We start from the raw sequence: 19,776 nt of genomic DNA, 5'->3' as shown, positions 1-19,776 counted from the left end.
CCCAATCCACATTAGTGTAAGCATGTAGAGTGAAGTCACCCCTTTTTGGATACCATAAACCATACTCCAATGTTCCCTGCAGGTATTTAAAGATTCTTCTCACTACATTTACATGTGATTCCTTTGGGGATACTTGGAATCTTTCCACCATACATCTTGCACTATGTCTAGCCTTGAGGCAATTAGGTACAAAAGGCTTCCAATCATGGATTTGTATAAGGTCTGTTCTACACTTGGTGATTCATCATCCTTGCTCAATTTGCAACCTGTAACCATAGGTGTACACACTGGCTTGCAGTCCTCCATTTTGAACTTCTTTAACATGTCATTGGCATACTTAGTTTGAGAGATAAATATACCCTTATCTAACTGATAAATTTGCAAACTAAGAAAACATGACAACTCTCCAAGCATGGACATCTCAAACTTGGACTGCATTAGATCAACAAACTCCTTGCATAAGGTATCCTTATTGCCTCCAAAGATGTTATCATCTACATACACCACTACAATGATCATATAATTACCATCTACCTTGATATATAAATTTCTATTAGTATTCCCCTTTTTGAATCCTTGTTGATGAAGATACTTATCCAATCTTGAATACCATGCCCTAGGTGCTTGTTTCAAGCCATATAGTGCCTTTTTAAATCTACATTCAAAATTCTCATCCTCATGAAGTTGAAAACATTTAGGTTGCTTAATGTAGACCTCTTCTTCAAGATTGGCATTCAAGAATGCAAATTTGACATCCATTTGATATACTTTGATCCTTTATAGGCTGAGAATTCCAAGAATATTCTTATTGCTTCAAGCCTTGACACTGGTGCAAATGTCTCCTCAAAATCTACCCCTTCAACTTGAGTATATCCCTTGCATACTAATATAGCCTTTTTTCTTATCACCTTGCATTCTTCATTCATCTTGTTCTTGTAGACCCATTTAGTCCCAATGACATTTTTATCAACTGGTCTAGGAACTAATTCCCAAGTTTTGTTCTTTTCAACCTACTACAAATCTTCCTTCATGGCTTTTATCCACTTCTCACTCTTGTTGGCTTCATCATAATTCATTGGTTCCTTCTCAGTCATGAGGCAAAAATTAACCTGTTCACTATTCTTGCATGTCTCCTTCTTGTTTGAACACCTTCATTCTTATTGCCAATAATCTGATCCTTAAGGTGATTCTTTTGTACATATCTGTTTGTGGCTTTGCTTGGTTCTTCTTCTTCATGTTCACTTTCAGATTTCTCTTATTCTTCAATGTATGATTCTTCAATCTGAGTTACAAAGTTTTTCTTTCTTTGTGCATATCCTCATCAATTCTCAGATGAACACTCTCTCCCACCTTCTTTAGTCTTTTGTTGAAACACTTGTAGGCCTTGTTATAAGTTGAATACCCCAATAAAATTCCTTCATCACATCTTGATTCAAAGCTGCCTAAACTATCATCATCTCTTTTGATAAAACACTTACTTCCAAAGACCTTAAAGTACTTGATTGAGGGATTTTTATCTTACCAAAGTTCATATGGTGTCATTTTTCTATTTACTCTGAACTTCACCATGTTTAATGTGTATACAATAGTGTGGACAACTTCTTTCCAATAAACATCAAGCAGATTTGATTCGTTTACCACAGTCCTAGCCATTTCCTTGACAGTTCTATTTTTTCTCTAAACCATCCCATTTTTCTATGGTGTCCTTGGAGATGAATATTGTCTTCTAATTCCATGCCTTTCATAGTAATCTTCTAACTCATTTGATGTGAATTCTCCTCCATGATCTGATTCAAGGCATTTTAGCTTGTAGCCACTTTCTCTTTAAACTATTTTCCTAAAGATTTTAAATCTTTCAAAGGCTTGTGACTTGTCTTGCAAGAAGGTTACCCAAGTAATCCTCAAGAAATCATCAATCGGCAGCATAAAGTATTTCTCACCATTTAGTGCTCTTATTCTTGTTGGACCACACAAGTCATTATGTACCAATTCCAAAGGTCTATTTGTTGAATACTCTTTTTTTTTTAAGCTAACTTTGGTTTTATTTTGTCTTTGGCATTCCTCACAAATGGTATTGGTTGGTTTAACAATATGTGGTATTTGTCTCACATAACCTCTCTTGCTTACTTTAACAAGACTATAAAAATTTATGTGACCAAGTCTTCTATGGCACAACCAACTTTCATCAACTTGACCCATCATGCATTGAGATTAAAGACATTCTTTTAGGTTGTAGACATTTCCATCTATCCTTTTGCCTTCTACTACTGGGTGACCATTGCTCTCTTTTTTGATTTCATAACCTTTAAAAGCAAATGTGAGTTTATATCCTTTGTCACACATTTGACTCACACTTAGCAGATTACATTTTAGGCCTTCAATATAGTATACATTGTGAGCTTTTAGTTTGCCATCAATTCTTAGTGTACCCTTGCCTTTGATTTTAATTGAGGAGTTGTCTCCAAACCAAACTGAACCACCATTCCAATCCTCAAGTTTTGTGAATTTATTTTTGTCTCTAGTCATATGATTGGAGAATCCACTATCTACTACCCACAAGTTCTTTCATTCTACATGCAAGGCAGTTTTGACAATCAAACTCAACTCACCCTTATCTTTTTCTTTCTCTACCCAAAATTGTTTGGTTTCTTTCTTCTTGTCTGTTGTTATTTTCTGACCTTTATTAGCTTTAGATGCCAAGGTTGACATTTTCTTCTTTTGTTTAGCTTCTCTAAGCTTATAATGTTTTGCAATGTGGCCCAATTTTTGACAATGATAGCATTTTACATTCACATTGAATTATGAATTTGAAAAACTCTTGTAGGACTGCGATATATTTCTTTTACATTCATAACTCCTATGACCATACTCATTACAATGGTAACAAAGGACATCCATATCCCTAAGTGCAAAAATGGATTTCTACTTTCAAAACTAGTATGAGACCTATACATTACCCTAAATTAGAAATTCTATGACCATGTGTATTATATTTGTAGTAGTAGCCATGTAATTGGGGTACACACCAATCATTGTTGAAGTTATTCCTCATTTTTCTCCTTGGAGAAACATAGTTTTGTCTTCTTGAGTTCTTCCTTCTTATATCCTTGGCCTTTGTGAAGCTTCCATCATCAACCTTGGATTTACTTTTAGGATCAACATGTTAATTATTTGACTGATTATTTGTAGCAGCAATATATGTCTTCTTTCCAGTGGGTTGGCTGACTATGAATGTTTGTTTGATTTTACTATCACTTGAAGAGGTGAAGTGTATCTCCTTGCTAGATGAATCTTCATTGTTAGAGAATTATCCCTTTTAAAATCCAACTCCATTGATATCCTTGTTTTGCTTCTTCTTACTCAACATTTTGTCTAATTCTTCAGTGCTGGCACTGTACTTAATCCTCATGTTAAGTGCATCTTTATTCTTTTCAAACTCCTTCCTTAGATTCACAAGGTCTTCTTCCATCTTGTGATAGTCCTTTTCCTTCTTTTCAAAAACAGATTTGGTCACTTTATACATCCTTTTGGCTTCTTCCAATTGGATTCTTAGATCAGAAATAATTTTATTTGACTCCTCAAGAGACTTGTTTAGTAGATCTTGTTCTTCAACAACATCATACCTATACTTTTTGTATTCTTTTCTCACTTTTCTAAGTTCTTCTAGTGCACTCACAAGTTCACCTTCAAGATCTACCTCACTTCAACTTCTTCTTCCTCAACACTATAAATCTATCTTTCATCCAAATCCTCTTGAGCCATAAAAAGGTTGACTTCTCTTTCCTCTTCACTACAACACTCATCTAAGACACTTTCCTCATTCATGGCATCACTTTCAATGGTGTAAAGGCTTCTTTTCTTTCTGAAACTTATTCTCCTTGGTTTATAGGATTTTTTCATCTTATCTTTACCAAAGAACTTCATACTTTGCTTCTCATCTCTATCCTTCTCACCATAAGGACATTTAGATGCAAAATGTCCAATCTTGTCACAATTGAAACATTTGAAAGGAAGCTTACCTTTGTATTTCCCTGAGCCCTTCTTAAGCTTCCTTACAAAATTAGCTACAATAGCGTGAGAGTCATCTTCTTCTTCATGAGAAGCATCTTCTTTTCTCTTATTGGTTGATTTGAAGGAAACCTCTCTCTTTGAAGTTTCAACACTTGTTGTCCTCATCTCATAGGCTGACAAAGAACTAAATAATTCATCTATGGAGAAGGCTTTTAGATCTTTAGCTTCTTCTATTGCAGAAACTTTTGTGTCATACCTTGTTGTTAATGATCTCAAGACCTTTTTGACAATAACTTCTTCTGTGACATCTTCTCCAAGTCCTCTTATAGAACTCACAATCTCATCCACTCTTTACAGATAGTTAGCTATCTTCTCCTCTTCTTTCATTTTCAAATTTTCAAATTGATCTCTTAGATTTTGTAGTTTAGCTTCTTTCACCTTTCTATCTCCGTCATATATCTTTTGTAGCTTGTCCCATGTTTCTTTTGTTGATGTGTAGTGCATGACTTTGACAAACTCTATATCAGACAGGCCACTTAAGATTGCATTCTTTCCTTGGCATTATTTTCATATTCCCTTTTAGCATCAGGGTCGGTGGGAGAAACTTGAGGAATAGTGTAGCCATTTTTCACTGACATCCAAACATCAAATCCTAAGGAGGATAAGTTTCCATTCTTCTACTCAAAAGGAATATTTAGTGCCATCAAACATAGGTGCTTTAGAGGAGGATTCATTTCTATCCATTTTGTTCACAAGATGGGATCTACCCAAGATAGAGGAAGCTTTACAATAAGGGAACCTATGGCTTTGATACCAATTGAAGAACACAAATGGACACTGAGAGGGGGCTGAATTAGTGTATTATAATTTTTTCCTAAATTAAGTGTGTAGATATTAATAATACAATACAAATGATAACACACACACATACATAGAAATTAAACAACACAAGATTTATAAGGAAAACCCACAGTGGGAAAAATCTCGGTGAGAAATGCTGCTGGAGTCTATTGCTCCAATTTAGCCTCATAGTGAAAAATAAATTACAATAAATTTTTATGGGCACTAGCCCAAAGGAGAACCAAACCCCTAACAATTTATAGCACCTACTCAAGGAGCACCTATCCCTACTCTGAGCACCTACTCAGAGATATACAATAATATCAAAATTTTCAAAGCAATGAAAAAACTCGTTACAAATATGTTTTATAACACATAAATTTTTCACACCTTGTGAATGGATCTTTCTACCTGTTGATGTTCTTCTTTTGTTTTATCTTCTGCCTTTGTTTGATCATCTTCTTCTCTCTGCCCCTGCTTCACCTTGTTGAATGCTCTATGTTCTTTTTTCTCTCACTTTCTACTTTAGCAACTTCGTCATCTTCTCTTAGCAGCAACTCCCTCTCTTCATCAACAACTCCTATTAGTCTATATTAAGATTTTTTATTTCCACCTTTATATTTGTCTCAACAAACCAACTACCTTAGTCAAATCACATTTACTTCCCTTCTCAAATAGCTCTACATCAGAGAATTTTTTCCCTCTAAATCTGTATTTTAAAATTAATTCATTTTGTCTCTCTGAGATCTGGTTTGTAGCAGATTGGATTAGCTTTCTTAGATCAACCATCTGCATTAAATGACTCTTCTCTGATTTCCTGAATGTTCTTTGTACTGGGTTGCTATTTTTAGAAAAATCAATCTATCTAACAAATTTGATTTTGCCTTTGTCGATCACCTCGATCCCTTCAACCATCTACAATTGATTTGCCATTAATGAAATCTCCATCTTCTCTCGATCTTCCCTGATGAGATAGACAACTACATCATTAAAATTTGCTATATTCTCTGCAAGCATAGACTTCTACATATCAGATTTTATTCTTGACCAATTTTCTTTATTTTCATCATCCAAGTTGCTCAGTCAACATTGATCAATTACCATGTAGATCTCTGTGTCTATCGGGTTGCAGATGTGGCATCAAAATCATCTCTATCAGTCAAAACAACACTAAGGGTTTTATTGCTGAGACTTCTTCTCCTGTCACAGTGAAGAAATTTTTTTATCTCTATAGGTTTTCAAAAGTCTGTAGGAGCTGATTTGGGGCATGGTTAAGTGCCATCTTACATCAAAAAATGGATCATTTCAGTGTAGCATAAAGGAGTTGATGAGAGGAGATAATGATCTTGCCAAAAAATATTTTAGTCGCCTTTCAGTATGGGCCCCCACATGACTAGCTCATCGCATGGTTGGGATGATGGGAAGTCACCAGCTGGAAGTCAACACATATAAGGACAATGTAAGTCCAAAAGAGGTCCCAGTATAGGGACATAAGTTGCCATGCTATTGGGGTCCCACTCGAGTGGACCATGACACACATGGACCAATCAACACCCACCAACAAACAACCTATAGACATGGGGGTGAAGTGGGCCCCATATGAACAAGTCACGATCTGGGTGGACAAACAAACAGTAGCCACATGGATTCCTATAGACATGGAGTGAAGTAGGCTCGACAGAGATGATGACATCACATATCCGAGATCTCACATATCAGTATGACTTACACTGGCTGTGAAGAGGGAAAAAGGGTCTTGCTAAAAGGGAAAGTCATGTCGAAAAGGCATTTGCTACCACACAACCATGGGCCCCACATGAACACATCACACCTACCACGTAGCCCGAACTCGGGACTTTACCAAGCATAAAAAAAAGGACTTCACCAAGTGCATCGATACTACCACTTCATCGCCATGCGGACAGTCTAACAAAGTGGGCTTGGTTGACGCCCCACCAAAGGGAAAGCATTTCGGTGTGACAATGTAGCCTACTAAAACAAGAAGTGAGTCTTGCCGAAAGGCAAGGTCTCACCAAAAACTGCAGAACCGAGGGATTTTTGACATGTTTCAATCTTACAACTTGCACACATAAATGCTGATGGATCAAACACAGTGTGGGATACCTGTAGAACATAAGACTGCCTTATATACACCTCTACAACATATTAAATCATATCTTTTGTGCCTACCAGTTCCTCCACAACGTTCAACTGCATGAGACTAACTTGGCATGCTATACACATATCATTCCAATAGACTGCGACTAACATGACATGTTAGTAAAACATCAACCATACTTTTTATGTGTTAGACCAGCTTGCCCAATGCATTTCCAATTCAATTTCATGTGTCTTCCTTGTCCATTTTCACATCCCAATGACACACTTCATTCTTTCCTTGAGTCTGAAACTGTGTGTGACTAACACGATGTGTTATGTATTTTTACAACCTTTTGACATCATTGCAACTCTTGTTGACATCAATGACAACAATGCCAATAGGTAATATATGATGAAGCAATTCTTATTATGTGTGACAATACAAGTGCAATAAACATTTCAAAGAATCTAGTTATGAATTCAAGAACAAAAAACATCTCAATTAGATATCACTACTTAAGGGAGAAGGTTGCTGAGAAGGATGTTCGATTGGAATATATTTCTATAAAGGAACAAGTTGTAGATATTTTCACTAAGGCATTAGGAAAGGATATATTTGAGTTTCTCCAGAAGAAGCTTGGGGTTATTGCCCCTCCTTCTCCTAGCTAAGTGCATTATGGAGGTGCATCTTTCTAGGGGGAGCTTTCATGCCTATTTATTTTTCTAGATTGATGTTGTGGCTGATCTTAGAAGGAGTAGTGGAGTGTGTATTATTGTTGTGGCCTTTTTCTTTGATGGGAAAGGGAGAGATTGAGTTGTTTTGGGGAGAGATTGAGCAGTTTGGGATAGATTGTGTAGTTTTGGGAGAGATAGAGCATTTTTGCATTGTTTTAGATAGAGAAGTATTGTTTTGTGGGTTGGTTGAGTGTTGAGTTTTTTCAAGTGTTTCCATCAATAACAAAGAGGGAGAATGTTGGTAGTATGTGTTATTGCGGTTGTCATTGATGTCAAACTTGTTGTTCTAGATAGTTGTTGCTATGGAAAGTCTATGGTGCAGAGATATCTTGTAATGTTGGTGTTGTATGTGTTCTATTGGATGTTTTGGAAGTGCTCAGGTGTTGAATGAGTTTTTGATGTTGTTTGATATATTGTCATCTTCTTTGGTTATGTTTTTGGTATCATGAATGTGATAGTTTTATGGTCTGAAAATATCTTTATTTTCTCAAAAATTTGTTGTATATTTCATAGCCGGTTGTGATATTCTATGTTAAACCTATCTTTAGGTCTGGATATGATTTGTGGATAATTATTTGATCTGTTATGAGTCTCACCGAAGTGTGTGATGATCCAAATTAGAGTAATTTGAATTGGAGAGTTTGTTTTGATTGTTAATTGCTTATATGGATGTGTTTCATGTTGATATGTTTTTTGTTATGTTCCAGTGATTATAGATTGGTGGATTGATCTTTGGAAGATTTGTTTTGGTCCTCTCTTTCTCTTGGAGTGGATCAACATGTGTGTTTTTGGTTTAGAAGGTATATTTTTGTTTCAAGCCGACTTGATTCAAGCTTCGATGACATATATTGTATATAAAGAATGTTGTGTGTGTAGAGAGGATGTGTGGAAGAGAGAGGAAGTATGTGATGTGAAGATAGATAAATTCAGTGGAGAGCAGAGAAGAAGAGTTGTAATTGAATGATATGCGAGTTGTTTGAGACTATGGAAGAGGTATGAAATAGTGTTGATGGTTGAGGTATGAGTTGTATGAGTTGATGTTGGTCACTTGATGAAAAGTTCAAAGACAAATTTATGATTAGGAGATCCTTCTTTTCAAAGTATTTTTGTATCTTTCCATCTTCCAGTGAGCTTCAAGTTTGCAAGTCCTTTTTTTGTATATTCTCCTAAGAGTGATTAGCCTTGGTTTTTAAGTTTGAAGCAATGAGCTCATTCATTGTAATTTGATATTTATAGTGGATATATTTTTTGGGCAAGTGCTCACCATGGTATTTTCCTATTTAGGTTTTCCACGTAGAAAATATTGGTGTTCATGTGCCATGTTTCTGTTGCTAATTAATTATTTATATGATGCATTCATTTTTGTGCAAGACTAATTCACCCCCCTCTTAGACCCGCCTTGGGTTCAACACCTTGATCTAAATAAAGAATAGACAAACTGATGTTAGAATTACTAAAGGTCACTCAAATAATGCAAGTGAAGATCACTAAAGAAACCATAAAAGCATATCAACATCTGTGTAAAGAAGAAGAAAAATATCAAGAAACTTCTTTAGAATAATCCTCTTAGCCTCCCCAATCTGATACTTCCTCCTCCTCCACAACATCTTGTATATAGTCTGTAAAGGACATTTTGGCCAAGTGAAAGTAGATTCAATTGGTGGTTTCCTTACAACTATTCCATTTGTCATTGGTAGGATCACAAGAAGACCTAAGAAGCATCTCCCTTATGCATAAATTTCAACTAGAAGATATTTTTCACCAAGCAACCTAGCAAGAAACCTTGAAGCAACATGTAGATAGCTCAGATCATAGAGAAGAAATGGTGAGGGGGATATAGGGTAAGTTCCCTCTTCTTTAAGAGGACTCATCACAACCACCACTATTGTAACTAAGGATGTTGATCGATGAAGTAATCTATGATAATATGCTATAGAATGAAATCATCAAACAATAAGTAATAGTAAATATCTAGAAAGAAAACAAGGATGAAGAAAGGAAAAAGTGTGTTGCTACCCACTCTACAGTGGAAAATTATATCAACACAATAAAGAATATAGAATGAGAAGTCATTTATTTATACCAATATTTCTTGTAGTGGCCTAATATCATCACCCCAACAAAAGCTCAAATGGACACTTTTTAGCTAAATATCATCCAAATATCTAGAGGTTATGATGCACTAAAATATCTAGATGGCCAAGAAAGGGTAGGCTTTGAAGAACTACATGACCAATATCAATAGCTATGAGAGACAGGAGAATGAAACCTAAAACTAGTTCTATTAGTTGAGAGATTTTTTGGATATGATGTTGGCTCACATTACTGGTGTTGGCAATTGACACTCATTGGAATCATATGTTGTCATTGATGGCAACAAGATTCTATTGAAGGCATATACCGTCATTTGGAGGCATACATCAATAGATATTGGCATTGAGTATTCAGCATCATCACTAGCATCGACATCTAGCATTTCAGTGAAGCCAACATCAGTCTGGATCCACAAATTTTTATTGTAAAATAATTTTGTAATTATTGTGTAAGGCCGACATTGAATATCTTTTGTATTGTAAGCTGACATAAGGCATATTGTTTGTAAGAGTATATAAGTCAGTCTGTTAGGTCTTTTTGATGATGAGACAATAGGACAATGTATATGACATGGTAGCAGAACTATGTGATGTGAAGGATATGTATGAAGGTCATTTAGTATGCAAATGTAATATCATGCTATGATCAATAGATATTTTATAAAGCATTCTTGGAGGAAGAGGAGATATCGGTAGAAGGTTCAGGGTTTATGAATTGGTACAAAACAAAGCTTTAACCAAAACTCTTTTTAGCATTGCAGATGCATTTTGTAAGTTTACCAGTACTGTCTTATTTTAATAGAAGCTTGTAGTCAGTGAGACTCTTTTGTGTTGAGCAGTGTGCTCTAAGTAGTGTGCCTTCCTGCATCTGTAGGCCCCCATGCTATGTAATATCTTTCATATGGCTAGTGAATTGATATTGTGGGTCACAAATCCCATCGTGGTTTTTCCTCTTTGAGGTTTTTCACGTATAATTTCAGTTTGTTATGGTGTTCATTCATGTGGCTAGTTTATTTACTTCATGTTATATGTTTCTTCATTTACCAATTTATATGTGTATGTTATAAAAGGTTAAAATATTGTGTTACGCGTAGAACACTGATTCACCCCCCCTCTTAGTGTTCTTAGGTTCATTGTATTCCAACCCATTGGTATCAAAGCTTGATACCTCGAAGGAAGTTTAACAGCTTGAGAAAGATCTTGAAACTAGAATAATTGAACATGGCTATGGACAAGCAACTTGAGATGGCACTTGAGGATTATGATATGAAAAGGATGACAAACTTGACACTACAAGATGAATTTAATTCCACTAATGAATTCATTCTTATTCTGCAAGAAAGGTTATTATCAACTCAAGATAAGAGAAAGGAACTTTTGCAAAACTAGGATGATGAAGAGAAAAATGTACTTAAGGAACAATGTCAGAAGGTGAGACAAGCTAACATGCTCATGAAGAATAAAATGCAAGACCTAACTATGAGGTTATCAAAATATATTGAGGACAGAAAGAAGAAGGAAGAAATCTTGTTATATCTTTGAAAAACAAATTTGATGAATGTGGCAGATTGAATCATGAGAATAATCTGTTGAGAACTGATTTGGTACACTCCCAGAATAATGAACAAGAGCTTGAAAGACAAATAACTACTCTGAGAGATGATCTAACTATTGCAAGTGAGTATAAAGAAAAATTCAGGATTAGTGTTGAACAGTTGGATGATTTATTTAAAAGATAAAGGTAGAGTGAATATTCTAGAGGACTTGGATTTGTACAAGGTGAAAGCTCCGGTACTACAAATGAAGATCAAAAAACTGGTATGCAAAACTCATCAGACTAGAGGAAACCAATAAGGCAATATAATTCTTACAAATTCAATGGTAGATGTTTTGTTTGTAATAAATTTGGGCATATGGCTAGACAATATAGAAATAGAGAAAATGGAAACAAAGGAAAACAAAGGAAAACTACAATTCAGTTCCCGGTCAATGCACAAATTGCAAGAAATATGGTCATCCGTCAAAATATTGCAAAATGAATGTCAAATGTCATGCATGTGGAAAGTTTGGTCATTTGGTTAATTAATGTAGGTCAAGGAATGACACCAGATATGTTAAAGAAATTCAAAAGAACAATGTTACATGTTATGCATGCAACAAAATAGGTCATATTGCTAAGTACTGCAGAAGCAAGACTACACCGGTTAGCAATGATAAAGATAAATGAGAAAGGAAAGTAGAAGGTAGATGAAATACAACAAGATCATACCAAGAGATGGGTTAGAAAATCTAAAGAACCAAGTGGAGATGAATCTACACTGGTAACTGCACCTGTAACTCCACCTGTAGAATAGAGAATTCCTGCACCGATAGGAATTTCAACTGGAAACTGAGGCATATGCCTTAGGGGTTGGAAAATTCATTACAAATCTTGCATATTCCCCAAAAGAGATCTGGAGAGTGGTATTAATCATTGATGGAAGTTTATCAAGCATAAAACTGTGAAGTCGACATCTAGTAGGGGACATCGCTATGCATTTATGACAGTGATGAATTAGATTTTACTCACTGATAAAAAGAGAAAATGGACTCATTTTCACTCACCCAACACTAGAGAAAACCAAAGATAATCAAAGACGAATCATAGGCGATCAAGAGCTAGCAAAGGCATTCCAAAGAATTTCCAGCAGTCATCTAAGAAGTAATCAAAACCCTTCAATCGACGACTATTATCTAGGTATTTCTTTGAAATGGCATCTAGATCATCATCTACTCCTACTCTCATTGTGAATCCCACTATTGTTGAGGCCAAGGATAGGCTTAGGCCTATTTTCAAGGAAGTTCCCCAAATTTCTATGAAGGAAGATTCTACTAGCACATTTTTGAGGGTTCCCAATGGCATGGTCTATGTAGAAGATGTCAGGGCCTATATTAACTGCACTTTGGAGGATTTAGACACTAAAGAAATTAAGGGGATGTATCAATCTGTGATACTAGGTAGCTTTGGTACAATCAAACCGGAATATAAAATCATTAAGGATCTAGGGTTATTCAGAATCCTGTATATTATGGAATTCAAGGATGAAGTGATCAGATATGTTCTAAGCAGGGTCCATAATGAATTCATCTGGCTGGATCGGCTCCACATCATTACCAAAGAAGCTATTCAAGCGGTCACCAGCTTACCTAAAGTTGGACAAGAACCAGGAAAGAAGATCTCCACCACTACGGTTGAGAAGCTCACCGACATAACCCACAATGGAAGATCTATGAGGGCCAGCACCATAAAATACATTGATGTGAAATTTTCCAGCATGATAATCGACTATAAGCTAACTCAATCAAGTCGATTGAACTCTATTGCCAATTCTTGCATCCATGTTGCTTATCAAATGATAAAGAATAATAAAAAGTATGATTTGTGTGAATGGTTGAGGAGTGAGTTAATGATTAATCTTGGCAAGATCAAAGGGGTTAAGAAAGGAACTTTTAGGTATGGCAATCTTATTGTCTAATTGATGTTATACTTCATGAATGAGCTACTGGGTTTGGTAAAGAAGCGTTGGGCTCATGACATACTGGTAGGTATGAAGATAAAAGAAGAAATCGCCGGTCTTGGTAATAACAAGGATGAGAAGCTATGGGGCTACTTCGAAACTTTTCAAGAAAATATGAGACTAGGGGAGATAATTCCAAACACATTGTGGAGAAATACTCCACTAATATTTGCTTTATGGTAAAAATAGATGAGACACTCATGGAAGCAGTGGAACCTAAAACTATATGGGTCACTGAATTGGTTTATGAGGTAGATGACAACATATTGGAATTATATGCTAAAATGTTGATTGGTGCTTTGGATGATAAGGCTAAACACTTTGGCACTATAGAGGAGAGTTGTTGAAGTTAAAACTAGTTTCAACGGGAAAAGAAGAGAAAAGAAGATAGACAAAATGTTGCATTTGTTCAAGATGTAATGCACAAGATAGATATAGAACTAGGTTTTGGATCTGAACTGGTAGATCAACCGGTAGCATCTAGTGCTCCTGAGGTGAAGAAGTCTGAGACTTTGATTTATTCTATCACTTTTGATTCTGATCCAGAGGATAATCAACCTCTTACATTCAGAAGGGTACAGAGGAAGAAATGTGACAAGCCTTCGGTAGAGGAGAAGAAGGTGGAACCAAGGAGGAATCTAGTTAGAAAGGTAACAACTGCACCCACACCTCTGATAAAGAAGAAGCATCCTGCTCCATCCACTCCTGCAACCCCTAGAAAGAAGAAAAAGAGTGTGATAGATGAAGCAATTAAATCTGGTAATGTTACCATCACCCCCCAATGACTTGTGCATAATTGATTGATGAGATAACTAAAGATGGAATGTTGAAGAATGTGTCAAATCTCTATGAAGATTTAGAAGATAATGAGAAAAATGAAATAGAAGAAGCAATTTGTTATATTTAGACATATATAAGAAGGCTTTAGTAGAGATTTTGAAGGAAATTCTCTTATCATTGTACAATTAGTTAGATGCAAGGAGATTAGATGCAATTAGGAGGGATAGAGAAATCAAAGAAGTTGAACTTTTGAATATGTGTGGCTCTATAAATAACGAGGAAATGAAAAGATGTATAGATGTTGCTAATAGAACAGTCTTTAGTAGCAAAACCTGACAAATAGGCCTAATGATGGGTAGAGTCAATGAGATAGTAAATGAGACCAGAGATGGTTGGATTAAATTCTTCCAAAAGAAACTTGATTTTCTCACCTCTCAAGAATAATTTTCTAAGGCAACAACTCCCACCATTCTAGACAAATCTAAAGGAAAAGGAATTTTGGAAAGTTCAGTTCAAATTTTGAGTGAATCGGTAGTTAAACCCAAAACTGATGAGAGTGTACAAACTAAATTGGAAGAGACAACATTTGTATAGTTTGGGAAAGGTAATATAGATAATGTACAGGTTACAGATAATATTGTGGATAATACTCCACCAACAGTAACTAATACTACACCAAGTGGCAAAGCCACCAGTGCATTAGAGGAGGAGAAAAGAGATTCACCGGCAGAGGATAAGGAAGATAAGGAAAAGGAGACTGAATCGGCAGTAGTTTTCCCAGCAAAACCTTTGGCAATTGACACTTCTCAAGTTGAGAAGAAATCAATTACAGAGATGAGTCCCACAGAGCTAAAGATGATGGCTACTCAAAAGCTAATGAAGGAGGGATTTGTAGACAAAGGAATAATAGATCAATCAATAACAGTTTTGTATAAATTGATTCCTAATTGTATGATTGAAAATGAAGAAAGCCCTTCCGGCAAGCTTAAGGTACTAACAGAGCATATATCTAAAATCTTTCAATCATTGCAGCAGATTTCTGACAAGAAGGCACTTGAAAGATTTACTCTGGCCAAGAAAGATTCTTTTGACCAAATTATTGAGACAGAGAAGAGGAAAGTTGAAGAGAAACTTGTACTCATTGAAAATTCTTTGAAATAGTGTACTAACATCTACAGGGTCTATTGTAATATATAATTTCTTATAGCTAATGCAGATCAAAGGTTAAAGGAATTACATGAAAAGATACCTAAAATTGTTAATTCTTTTGATGAACTAACTTCACTTACAACTTCCATTGATAGGCAAATTTTGACTTTGGAGAACCAAGTTTGGTGAGTCCAAGATTGGATTCACTTGGTGTACATAAGAGGAAATGTATGGATATGCTTGCAAAGCCCACATCGATAGAAGTCACTGAGAAAGAAACACTACCACATTTACTGAGTGGACTTGTATCCATATCTAGAATACTCAAAACCGGCTGGGATACCTATGTACAGTTGCTAGAGAAAGCTTACTTGAAAATTTTGAGATTGGTCAAGCTCCGGTAAAATAATCTATAATTATTCTTTCAATTCTTTCACCGGTCTTTGGCATTGATGCCAAAGGGGGGGTATATGTATGTGAAAAATATGTACGTAATCCTAAGGGGAGGATAGGAAAATTATATTGCTGACAGGGTCAGTCATCTCAGGGGAGCATGATTCATTTGTCAGTTGAACCGACAAGGAATCCATTTTTCACATGAGTGTTGCCATCAATGCCAAAGGGGGAGATTGTTGGCAATTGAAACTCATTGGAATCATATGTTGTCATTGATGGCAAAAAGATTCTATTGAAGGCATATACCGGCATTTGGAGGCATACACCTGCAGATATCGGCATTGAGTATTCAGGGTCATCACCGACACCGGAACCAACACCGATATCCAGCATTTCAATGAAGCCGACATCAATCTAGATCTAAAATGTTTTATTGTAAAATCATTTTGTAATTATTATGTAAGGCCGACATTGAATATCTTTTGTATTGTAAGCCGACATAAGGCATATTGTTTGTAAGGGTATATAAGTTAGTCTGTTAGGTCTTTTTGATGATGAGACAATAGGACAATGTTTATGACTTGCTAGCAGAACTATGTGATACGAAGGATATGTATGAAGGTCATTTAGTATGCAAATGTAATATCATGCTATGATTAGTAGATAGTTTGTAAGACATTCATGGAGGAAGAGGAGATATTAGTAGAAGGTTCAAGGTTTATAAACCGGTACAAAATAGAGCTTTAACCAAAACTCTTTTTGGCATTGCAGATGCATTTTGTGAGTTCACCAGTACTATCTTATTTCAGTAGAAGCTTGTAGTCAGGGAGACTCTTTTGTGTTGAGTGGTGTGCTCTAGGTAATGTGCCTTCCTGCAAGTGCAAGCCCCCATGCTATGTAATATCTTTCATATGGCCAATGAATTGATATTGTGGGTCATAAATCCCATCGTGGTTTTTCCTCTTTGAGGTTTTCCACGTATAAATTCAGTGTGTTATGGTGTTAATTCATGTGGTTGGTTTATTTACTTCATGTTATATGTTTCTTCATTTATCGGTTTATATGTATATGTTATAAAAGGGTAAAATCTTGTGTAACACCAACAGAACACTGATTCACACCCCCCCCCTCTCAGTTTTCTTGGGTTCATTGTATTCCAACAACTAGGATCCTACACGAGGCACAAATTTTGTCCTAGAACATTCAAATACCCACAATGGTTTTGAAAGTACAAAAATAATTGGTGCAACTCTAAATTTACATCATCTAGTTTTTGTTGGCAAAGAAGTAGTGGGATAACAATTTTGATACCCTTTGAGACATCTATAAGGACATCATGTTAGAACATAATGTTATTAGGGGTTACATCCTTATAAAATTTATATAATGGTCTAATATAAGGTTAGAAAACCTTATATATTATATGCTTTATAAGCATATCCCATTTGAAATACTTATAATGTAATAACTATTAGTTTTTTAATTATTTGTGAATGATGGTTATTGAAATGGTATGACTAGTGAATTCACCCTTCCTCCTATGTTTAAGGAGGCTCTCTCTCATTTAAGAAGTGTGTGAATTTGGAGCTTTATGGTGAGTTGTATCACTATGCACAAGAGGTAATATTATCCATGTGGGAGTATTGGAGGAGTGTCCTGAGGTTCTTATCTATTTTATGATAGACTACATTTTGAAGTGTTTTAATAAAATGATGCTTTATGGGGTTTTTTACCCAAAAGGGTTTTCCCCATGTGTATCTTGTGTAATGTGTTAATTTATGGTTGTATGATTTTTAATGAATTTATTCCATATCTTGTTTATAATGATTAGTATCCTAAGATTTTAATTTCTAACATGGTATATACTAATCATTTTTACTAGTTATATTAAAAGATACATTAAACTTGATGAAATACATTATTATGCAAATTCCTACAATCCATTCCACAAATCTTAGTAAGTGACATAGTTTTTCATTGCCCATGGGTATGTGCAGGATCATGGTGTGCCAAAACAAGCTCTTAAGTGGCAATGAAATTTCAAAAAATTAGAGTTATGCAACTTGACATAAAAATTTGAATAAGTTGTGAACATTATTTTTAAAATATGTAAGAAGAGAATCTATAGAAAATTGAATGTAGTTTCTAAGCTACTAGTTGTTTTTTGGAAAAAATAATTCCTATTTGATGAAAATTTCAAATTTCAATGGAGTGGTACCAAAATTTTAGGAAAAAGATAAGAAGTAAGTGTATGTCTCACCACCCTAATCACAATCAAATCATAATATTTTTTTATAAGATTTATAATATGTATTAGACTCATGTCCAGATTTGACACATTTTTTTATAATTTTTTATAAAGTAAATAATTATTTATGAATTTTTTACTATAGCTTTTCATAAATTCAAAAACTCCTACATCTGACCACCTTAACTTGGTCAAAACCTTATAAAAATCAATTTTTAAAATTTTTTCCCTATAGTAGATGAAGCATATGATGTGACACATGTTTCAGATTCAAAAAATGTTATACTATTTGAAAGTTATGAGTGTTTTTCAATCAGTCTATCAATCAAGCCTTTTGTCAAGATTTCAATTAAAAAATAAATAATAATCATTTATTAAAGTCAAAATAAGACAAGCCTTATATTGTTGGAAAGCTAACAACGTCCTTAAAAAACCCTTTTGTTGTATCATTTTTGGCTATAAAAAAAGTCGTCAGCCACCAGTGTAATGTCTGGAAAATCAAGGAATACTAAAAAACACATTTTTTCAATTGATTTTTTAGGCTTGTCACTTCCAAGCCAAATCCCAAAGCAAACTCGAGCCAAAATATCAAATTTGAAATTTGTACAATAGAAATCAGTGCATATTCGATACAATCGGATATCCGATTTTAATAAGTAAATTCAATAACTAAATTTGCACATAATTAATCTATTGTTTATTAATATATTAATATACAATATACTAATTTATAAATATATTAGTATATGATATTAGGGAGAGGGAGAGGGAGGAGTGGGGGAGAGAAAGAGGGTGGAAGTGAGAGAGAGATAGAGAGATAAAGAGATTAGGGGGGGGGGAGAGAGAGAGAGAGAGAGAGAGAGAGAGAGAGAGAGAGGAGGGAGATGGGGGAGGGGGAGAGAGAGGAGGGAGATGGGAGAGGGGGGGAAGGGAGGGAGAGAGATTAGGGGAGAGGGAGGGAGAGGGGGAGGGGGAGAGAGAGAGGGGAGAGAGGGAGGAGAGGGAGAGGGGGGGAGAGGGAGGAGAGGGAGAGGGGGGAGAGGGAGGGAGAGAGATTAGGGGAGGGGGGAGAGAGAGAGAGAGGGGGAAGGGGTCATATTGTGTCCTATGACCCCTTAGGACACCATATGATCCCTTAGGTGTCTGTAAGAAATATTGGCACTACTTTTTATATTGTAATAATGGTTCATCTTGCCACCTTATGACACATTATGACCCATTATGACACCATATGGTGTCGTTAGGGGTCATATGGTGTCCTAAGGGGTAATAGGATACCATATGACCCCTAAGGACAACATATGACACCATATTGGGTTTTTATGGGTCGTATGGTGTTCTAAGGGGTCATATTGTGTCCTATGACCCCTTATGACACCAAATTGTGTCATTATGGGTCATATTGTGTTATACGGGGTCATATTGTGTCATATGACCCCTTAAGACACCATATGACCTCTTAGGACACAATATGACCCTTTACGACACTATACGATGTTGTTATGGGTCATATGACCCCTTACGACACCATATGGTGTCATTAGGGGTCATATGGTGTCCTAAGGGGTCATGGGATACTATATGACCCCTAAGGACAATATATGACCCCTTATCACACCATATTGGGTCATTATGGGTCATATGGTGTCCTAAGGGGTCATATTGTGTCCTATGACCCCTTAGGACTCCATATGACCCTTACGACATTATATTATGTTGTTATGGGTCATATTGTGTCATATGACCCCTTAAGACACCATATGCCCCTTAGGACACAATATGACCCTTTACGACACTATACAATGTCGTTATGGGTCATATGACCCCTTATGACTATGGCGTCATTAGGGGTTATATGGTGTCTTAA

The sequence above is a fragment of the Cryptomeria japonica genome, chromosome 6 (genome assembly GCF_030272615.1).
Source record: "Cryptomeria japonica chromosome 6, Sugi_1.0, whole genome shotgun sequence".
In the NCBI taxonomy this organism is placed as follows: domain Eukaryota; kingdom Viridiplantae; phylum Streptophyta; class Pinopsida; order Cupressales; family Cupressaceae; genus Cryptomeria; species Cryptomeria japonica.
This window is presented reverse-complemented; position numbering follows the sequence as displayed.